A 10207-nucleotide genomic window follows, 5' to 3' on the forward strand; every position below is an offset into this window, starting at 1 on the left:
CAAGAAACACAATAACCAGCCAAAGCCTCTTGTAATTGACTACAAGGGTTTAGAATATCCTGAACTTGGAACTCAAAACCCATCTTTGCATGGGGTCTTGCAGCAGGTCTGCAAAACTGGAAGACCTCAACACCAACTGCTGCAGTCAACTGACACTCACTGTCTCTCGGTTTCCAAAACCACATGACCCCTCTTAGGATAGCAACCTTCAACCAGCAATTTAAATTCTGGCACCAGTCTTAATAGCAACAGATTTTCAGTTCTTAAGCCTGGGTTCTGTATAGACACACTGCCAAATTAACCTTCTCCAAAGCAGTTCCATTGTCTCTATAAAATATTGTAGATTTGAAGGCTCCACCTGCACAGATTTTAGCATTCCAAATGAGATGTTTGTTTGTGCAATGTAACTGAGATGTCTGTTTACGAAACTCCCACAATCTAACCTTACTGCTTAAGATATATTTTATTTGATAATTGTGTGACGGATTATGTTATATTTTATATTGTATATAGATATGTTTTAAATGATATAAATTGTGTTTTTTTTTAAGTGTAGGTCAAATAGAGACTTCAAAACAGATCTCATTTAAAAATGCTAGAGTTCTGTACAAGCCAGAGAGTTCAAGCTCCAAGTGCCTTAGCAAAAACTTTGAAGAATGCCTATAAGGACTTCAGAAGTAGGTGTTAACTGTAGAGTAATGGATTATTGTTTTGGAAAGCAACAGATGAACAAATTCAGAATATTAGGTCCAGAGCCAAAGTTGGCTGTTCAAAGAGGATCATGTGGTTTTCTCTGAGAGAGAGAGAGAGAGAGAGAGAGAGAGAGAGAGAGAGAGAGAGAGAGAGAGAGAGAGAGAGAGAGAATTCAGTTCTACAGTTCAGCAGGAGCTGGGACTGGAACATGACAAGCTGGCAAGCTTGTGGAAAAATCCCATTTTGAAGATGGGTTGTGAGTTCTTAGCTCAGCCTGGTCAAAGCTCTTGAGGAGAGGATTGACTGCATAATATTTCCCTTGAAATAAGGGAAACAAAAAAGGAACTTGGTGACCCGAAAGAAAGAGGTTATCATCTGGAAAACCCTGATGGGGCAAATTTCTTTGGCCAGACACTGACGTGGCTGATCAGAATGAATCAGTTTGTGTCCAATGAGAAACAAATCTCTCTCTGAAAACCAACAAGAACCTTCCTGAGCAGTAACCATTTACCTTTCATGCACTAGAGTCTGGTGAATTCATAAATGTTAAATCCTGTGCATTTTATAAGAATTGCCTGACACTGGTGAACTTGGAGGAGTGAGAAGTGAGATTGGACTGTGAATCAAAGGACTTTTCTGAACTTACATAAATGTGCACATAATTAGAAGGGGGTTAAGTTAGGTTAAGTAAGTAAGTTAATAGTAATAAGTTAGAGTCTGATCTTGTTTAAAATAATTAAAAGCAATTTTTATTTAAGTAACCATTTGTCTTGGTGAATTTCTATTGTTTCTGGGATTTGAAGTCCTCTGGGCCCATAACAATTATATTAATTTATTCTGTAACACCTTCCTTAAGGAGGACCAGAACAGCACCTTCCATGGTCTCTAACAGCAAATACCTTAATATATTGATCCCATTTATATAAATTATGATAATGGGCCACACTTTTCAGAACAGAAGGCACAAGAATGGGCATCCGATAACGCATATTCCCTACTATCGCCAAGCTCCAGGCCCAACTGAAAGAGTGAATGTCCTTGCTGGAACAACAGATAAAGCATCTTACAGCGATGCACAAACCCTCAAAAAGTGGTTGGCTTTTTTTGCCTCAGGCCCTGCAAAATCTGAACAATTATTGTAAGGCAGATGGATCACCCATGCAGAAGTGAACAAATTCTGACAGCCCCAGTCCCATACCCTCAATTATTTCTCCACCTTCCAAAATCTGTAAAGGTAGGAATGTCTGGGTGATTTTCCCAAATGACTCGCAAATCTCAAATACTTGCAGTGGACAAGGCAGCACTTTTTGGCCATTCAATATCTGTCTGTTCATAGTCAGGGAAATTGACATGATGTGAATACTGTGAAATGTGTCCTCACGTTTCATTTGTTGTCTTTTAAGGCTGAAGGCAGAGAAGGCTTGGCATACACTCTGGTAATATTGTGGATAACGTCCACCAGCAGTGAACAGTTGACCTTGTGTTGTGAGCCAGCCCCGTTGGGAAAGAGTATGGTAGTGGAGATCCCAAGCTGATATTTTTAATGCCAGGAAGTAGAACCAATCAATATTGAGGTTCCCCATGGATCGTATCACATTACAGGTGACTGTCATGTCACTTTGCATTACATTGATAGACAATATGTCATCCTTTGTACGTTCTGACAATATCTTAATCATGTTTGCATAATGCATAAACTGGAATTCTTAAATAGTCTCCTCTTCCTTGATACAAAGCTAAGTTACTTAATGACGTGTACATGGCTATAAAGGTTGATGTAGCTGAAGGATGATAATGGGTCAAGCTCCCACTACTACACAAATGCTCTTCATGGCGTGCATCTCAAACAGTCACTGACAAACAAGTCCAACTCCTGGTTTCACGTGTGCATAGTTCTTATGCCGGGCAGAGCTGTTCTCACTGACAGGAGAAGGGGCAAAGGCTGGCCACTGGCGCCTTGAAAGCATTTGCTCGGGGTGGATGAGACTTGTTAACCACGGATGATAACTCATCTAGGAGAGGGAAAACACCAATTTCAAAGGTGTGCTGCTTTGTGGGTATACCCACTCATGGGAACGGCTTTGGGAGTAAACCCCGAGGAAAAATCCAGAGTTGGAGTCCAGAAGGCGACTGACTGTTGTACCTAGAACTGGCATGGCAACTCCTGCGATGCTGCTGGCACCAAACTGTATCAACTTCCAGTGTTTCTTTGGACCTGTCATTAGCCATGGGAGGGGGGGGGGGGGGTCCCCACTGCATGGCAACAGACAGATCTCTATATCAACTTTACCCTGGAGAGGTCACTTCACAGTAACTACCCATGATTGACCACGACTGACAGAGGCCACACACTTGGTTAACTGACAAATCCAATGAGGTGGAATGCAATGAGAGGGTTAAAAGCAGATCTTTTTCCTGACAGTAAAATGGAGTTTACCACTCATTATAAGCAGTTATGTTAACTGAGAATATAAGCAAGACATAAGATCTTGATTCATGGAGTCCTGGAGGCCTCGAACCCTGTGGATGTACGTCATAAAAAAATGTGATAAGATTAATTTGTATTTGGAGATAAATGAGATTAATTTTGTTGACAAGTTGAGACTTGACTTTTGCTAATAATGATTAGTTTTAAAGTTATAGCTGACTAGCATGTGTAGATTAGAAAAGAAGCATATGCTTTTTGATTATAAATGTGTGAGTTGTGAGCAAGGTCAATTTTCTCCTCGGACTGGGATCACAATTTGGAAACTCTTTAAGCAAATTGTCATAAACCGGAGTCTCTGATGAGCTGAAGGGTGTGGGATGCACTGCTTATTGATTATTGTGCTGTATCTTCGACATGTTGTTTTGTTAATCTTTCAAATTATTTATTACTCTTTAATACAATACACTGTTGCACTTTGAAGAGTTCTTTCTCCCTCATTGAACCAAATCCTTGAAACTTTCTCTCTTTTCCCCCGTTATAGTCATTCAGTTAGTCCTTGCATGTGTTCCAACTCCACAAAGGGTGTCTTGTCCTAAACATGGCCACGAATCGCATTGCAACTCAAGATCCCACCTTGATAACATCAGAAATTCTTTGGGCCTTGAAGCAAAATCGGTTAAAAATAATTTTAACTCTTGAAGTAAAATCATTCATTCTTCCTCCTTCCAGGATCATATTGAGTTTAGGTGAAAATCACATCAAATGAAACTGTTTGCTCATGCTCCTCCTCTTCAGATGAAGCAGACTTGTTATCAAGAAAGATGGCTCGAATGTCTTATCAATCTGTTCGATGACGTCCAAATAATTATTTTGTTTACCTATGACATTTCAGATAAAGAATACTGAGGGTATGTGGTGGTACACCATCGGCCTTCTGCAGGGGGAAACTTCTGTACCTGCAGAAGTGTAAGGGGACAGGACAACACCTGGCCAGCTGTCAATCAGTCGGCCTGAATGGATCAAGCCCCACCGGTCAGTGTCAATCGCCCTCCGGGATATAAGCCAGCGCCAGCCTCCCGAGGCCTCACTCAGAGTTGCTGCAGCTACAGCCAGCCAGGGTCTGTGGAAGTCTTTGTGGATTAAAGCCTGTTGTACAGTCTTTACCTTTGTGTGTGTCTATTTCTGGCTAACAGTGCACCACAATTTAATCCACAAAATTTTCCCATGGCTGCCATGGAAAAACTCCTGTGTGCAGGGAGCCTCAAAGTCGACCCATGCCACCTGGAAGCCCAGATATGCTTCGAGATCAGGCAGCTCATGGTCAAGGCAATCATTGAGGCACATGAGGGCGGCATCCTGGACTCAGATCGGAAGAGGTTGGTCCTACTCTGGTCTAAGCTTGGTCCTCACACCTTCCAGGCAACCAAAGGCTGCTCCATGTACAAGAGAGCAATGGACACTCTCGAGAACTTGTACAAGCTCCCCATTAATGCGATCTATGCAAGGTACCGTCTCAACACCCGAGCCCAGCAACCCAGGGAGGCAGCTGAGTCTTACCTGGGACACTTGTGAGAGTTGGCCTGACCGTGTCTGGCTGAACCCGGGATAGGTGCAGGGGAGGTCGAGAGGCCTATGCTCGAGGGCTATCCATCAGAAGCTGCTGGAAGACAACACCTATACCCTAACCAAGAATGTGGAAGGGAGCCATCCACTTGAAGCAGCAGCCCTGAACATTGAAGCCTTCGATTCCAGGTTTCCCCAGGCTCCCTCATGGCCCTCTCACACTGCAGCAGCAGCCCCAGGCTCAGCTGGCGAGGAGAACATCGCTGCAGCAGGTGCCTGGCGCCCCTGTAAGTACTGTGAGTCCTGGTGTGGGTCAGATCGACGATCGCACCAATATTGCCCAGCAAGGAACCAATATTGTTTCCAATGCGGCAAGAATGGCCACTTTGCAAAAATGTGCCTCTCCCCACCTCCCCCGTGGATACCCCCATTGTCCCCACGATGACTTCCACCTTCCCCGACTTCAACCGTCCAACATCCAGCCTTGCCAGTGACTGTCACAGCGTGTGCACCAAGCTCCTGCACCAGCTCTTGCCCTCGCCAGCACCACATGCTGAGAACTACAGCGATATCACTTCCAGCTCACGGTGTGACATCGCTTCCAGCTGACGTAATGATGTCACTACTGCCGGCGTAGTGACATCACTTCTCCCGGAGCAACAGACACGGCTGGGGAAGGAGGCCAGCCACGCACTGGGCCCCCATGTACCGCCACCATCTTGGGCCAAGCAATGGTTGACACGGAGGGCCCCAGAAAACATGCTCAACGCGGGTGATGACCAGGCCATCCTACTGATGCTTCCCATGTCTCCGGAAGCCATAAATCACTGTGCACAGCCGGAGAGCGACGACTCCGGCTCGAAGACGGTCCTGGCCACCACCACGCTGACCAGGGAGATCCCCCACAACATCGGGTGCTCGATGAAGGATATACGAGTCAATGGGCAGGTAACGAAGTGCCTGTTTGATGGTGACAGCACCGAGAGCTTCATTCATCTGAGCATGGCCCACTCCCTGAGATAGACAGTCCACCCTACCACCTGCTCGATTGCCCTCGCCGCAAAGGATAAGACTGTTGGTACCCTAGGGTGCTGCTCAGCTGATATTACTGTGGGAGGGGAGATTTAGACATGGTTCAGTCTCCTGGTCATACCCAAACTCTGCGCCCCACTCCTCCTGGGCCTAGATTTTCAGTGCCACCTGTAGAGTGTCACGCTAGCCTTCAGGGGGCCCCAACTTCCACTCACATTACACAGCACGCCAAACTACCAGCCCCAGCCAACCTGCAGCCTCTCCACACTGCGCATCACCCACCAGCACTCTTCCCACATCTTGCTATTGCCACCAGAAGTAGGTGTTATTGCAGAAGTAGGTGGCGACTCCTAGCGGAAGGTGTCATAGAGCCCATTAATAGCCCTTGGAGAGCCCAAGTCCTGGTAGTCAAAGGGGGAAGTAACCTGAGGATGGTCGTGTATTACAGCCAGACCATTAACCGGTACACCCAGCTGGATGCCTACCCCCGCCGAGGATTGCTGACATGGTCAACGAAATAGTCCGCCACCGGGTTTTCTCCACGATTGATCTGAAGTTGACATATCACCAAATCCCCATCCACTTGAAGGACCAGCCCTATACCGCCTATGAGATGGACGGACGCCTGTACCAGTTCCACCGAGTTCCCTTTGGGGTCACGAATGAGGTCTCCATTTTCCAGTGGGAGATGGATCGCATGGTACACCGGCACAAGCTGAAAACGATGTTCCTGTATCTGGATAACATCACTATCTGCAGCCATGACCAACGGGACCACGATGCTAACCGTGAAAAATTTCTCCAGACGGCTGCTGAGCTGAACCTCACTAACAACAAGGAGAAATTTTTGTTTAGCACCACCCGCCTCGCCATTCTGGGGTACATCGTGTCCCATGGAGTCGTCGGCCTAGATCCGGAAAGGATGGACCCATTAATGGAGTTACCCCTCCCCCACATAATAAAGGGCCTCCTCAGATGCCTAAGCCTGTTCTCTTAATACTCGCAGTGGGTTCCCTGCTTCTCAGACAAGGTCCGCCCACTGGCTCAAGCCACAACTTTTCCCCTCCCACCCGAAGTGCAGGCAGCCTTCATCCACATCAGGCAAGACATCGTGGATGCCACCATGCAGGCTGTGGAGGAGGACTGCCCCTTCCAGGTGGAAAGCGATGTCTTTGATGCAGTCCTCGCTGTTGCCCTCAACCAAGGGAGGCACCCCGTTACTTTCTTCTCCACGACCCTCCATGGCTCTGAGCTAGAGCACACCGCCATTGAAAATGAGGCACAGGCGATTGTGTAAGTGGTCTGCCACTGGCGCCACTACCTGGCCGGTGGTGATTCACCCACCTCACGGACCAGCGGGCCGTGGCGTTCATGTTTAACACTACCCACAAGAGCAAGATCAAGAATGACAAGATCTTGCGCTGGAGAGTCGAGCTGGCCACCTACAGCTACGACATCCAGCACCGCCCCGAGAAGTTTAACGACTCCCCCGATGCCCTCCCTCGCACCTGCGTGTCTTTGCACAATGACAGGCTGCAGGCATTACATGAGTCCCTCTGCTATCCGGATGTCACCAGGTTGTACCATTTCATTTAGGCCCGAAACCACCGTACGCCATCAGGGACGTCAGTGACATGACCAAGGCCTGTCGTGTCTGCATGGTGTGTAAACCCCGCTTCTTCCGCCCACCCCAGGCCCATGTTGCAAAGGCTACTCGGCCTTTCGAGCGTCTCGGCATGGACTTCAAAGGGCCCCTGCCTTCGAAAAACTGAAACATCTATTTTCTCATGATAGTGGATGAGTACCCATGCTTCCCTTTCGCTATCCCTTGCCTGGACACCTACACGGCTACTATCATTAGGGCCCTAGGGCAGATTTTCACCATGTTTGGCTACCTCACCTTCATCCACAGTGACCAGGGGGTCTAGTTTTGTGAGTGACAGGCTGCGCCAGTACCTGACGGCGAGGGGCATCGTAACTAGTCGCATGATGAACTATAACCTGAGAGGCAATGGGCAAGTGGAACGCGAGAACGGGGTGATCTGAAAGGCAGCCTTCCTGGCTCTCAGGTCGAAAGGGTGGGCCTTTGAGTACTGGCAGGATGCCCTGTCTGAGGCGCTCCATGCCATTCGGTCGCTGCTGTGCACAGCTACGAATGAGACCCCTCACGAACATCTGTTCTCATTCCCCAGGAGGTCAGCAACTGGAATGTCCCTCCCAGCATGGCTCACGTCCCCGGGACTGGTGCTCCCGTGTAACCACGCACGGACACACAAGGCCGAAGCCCTGGTCAAGCAGGTTTTCCTCCTACATGCAAAACACAACTACGCCTATGTTAGGTTCGGCAGTGCCAGGGAGAACACTGTCTCAACCAGGGAATTGGCACCAGCAGGAGCACCCATCACACCACGCCACCCTCCAGCCCAGGACGACACTGACCGGGCATACATCCCTGTCCGGAGGCTGCTATGGGGCACGCAGGCCTTCCTTGACCACCAGGGGCCTGCTTCAGCCTTGGGAGACAAAAACGTGCCCCCCATCCAATAAGACCCTCATATGTTGACCCCGGCCCCTCAGGCCACTCCTTCGCACGGCACCACACCAGCCACACAAATGCCTGCTGCCAGCACCCCCCCCCACTTCCCCTCCGACCAGTGCCCAGAGTGCCCAGAGCCAGTCCTATGGTCACAGAGACCCCAGCAGCCACTGGATCGTCTCAACCTGTAAATATTGTATATATATAATGGGTGCGATTCCTTGTTACTGCCCCCCCAGGACAATATTAAAGAAAGGGGTGAATGTGATGGTACACCACCGGCCTACTGCAGGGGGAAACCTCTGTACCTGCAGGAGTGTAAGAGGACAGGACAACACCTGGCCGGCAGTCATTCAGTCGGCCTGAATTTATCAAGCCCCACCCGTTTGGGTGTCAATCACCCTCCGGGATATAAGCCTGCGCCGGCCTCCCGAGGCCTCTCTCAGAGTTGTTGCAGCTAGAGCCAGCCTGGCTCTGTGGAAGTCTTTGTGGATTAAAGCCTGTTGTACAGCCTTTACCTTTGTGTGTGTCTGATTCTGGCTAACAGCGCACCACAGGGTACAATCCAAGATGATAATAGTTGAATTATTTTAACATTGATTTCTTTGTAAATTTCAGTGAATCAAGTACAAAATTTAATTTGCGATGAAAAGTAAATGTGTTTAATTGCTTCCTCAGCACTGAGCACACTTTTATTGAATTCTAAAACAAAAATAAGGTGGATTTCTATAGAATTCCAAGTTGTCCCTTTTTACCAAACTACTTACTGGACTTCAAAACGTCATGTCCTGCTGCAGGCTTTCACTTTGCTTGCTTGTACCATGACTGCCCTCTTCTGGACTTGTTACTGTATTTGCCATGTTCAAAGTTCCATGGAACCAAAATAACATAAGCAGTGTTACATTTCTGGCATCTTTTACTCTGAAATTTATTTTCTAGTCACCAAAGAGACCCTTCACAGGAAAGCCATTTAGGCCATAAGATATAGGAGCAGATGTAAGCCATTCGGCCTGTCTAGTGCTCTCTGCCATTCCATCATGAACTGATTTATTCTCCCACTCTGCCCACTCCCTTGCCTTCTCCCCATAACCTTTGATACCCTGACTGTTCAGATACCTTTCAATCTCTGCTTTAAATACATTCAATGACATGGCCTCCACAGCCGCCTATGGTAGCAAATTCTAGAGGCTCACCACTTCCTGGATAAAGAAATTCCTCTTCATCTGTGTCTTAAGTGTATAACCTTCAATCCTGAATTTGTGCTCACTTGTCCTTTGTTCCCCTACAATGGAAAACAACTTTGCCACATCTACTCTGTCCATAGAAACAATAAATAAGAGCAGGAGTTGGGCATCTGGCCTGTCGAACCTGCTCTGCTATTCAATGAGCTCATGGCTGATCTGATGATAGGCTCAATTGCACCTCCCTGCCTTTTTCCCATATTTCTAAGCTCCCCTACTATGTAAAAATCTATCCAACCTTGTCTTAAATGTATTTACGGAAGCTGCCTCCACTGCTTCAATGGGCAAGCTCACACTTGTCTTCTTGGGAACCAGGATGATTGTTGCCCTTTTGAAGCAGGTTGGAAACTTTGATTTCAGCAGTGAGAGATTGAAAATATCTGTGAACCTGCCAGCTAGTTGGTTGGCATGGAGTTTCAGTACCCTGCCAAGTTCAGTGTCAGGGCCTGACACCTTGTGAGGGTCCACTCTCTTGAATGATGCTCTGACGTCAGCCACAGAGACAGATATCATGGGTTCCTTGGCCTTTACAGAGATTTTTGTAGGCATTGTCTCCACCCTTATTATCTTTGCTTTTAACTGGAATATACTTTTGTTGAGGACTTCCAGTCTTCCACTGTTCCTCAACTATCTCTCCATATAGCCTGCAACCTAAAGATTGCACACAGTGCACAACCTGCATACTCTCAACCCTCAAGATCAAGATCACCTCAC

This window comes from Narcine bancroftii, chromosome 1 (assembly GCF_036971445.1).
Source record: "Narcine bancroftii isolate sNarBan1 chromosome 1, sNarBan1.hap1, whole genome shotgun sequence".
NCBI classification, from domain to species: domain Eukaryota; kingdom Metazoa; phylum Chordata; class Chondrichthyes; order Torpediniformes; family Narcinidae; genus Narcine; species Narcine bancroftii.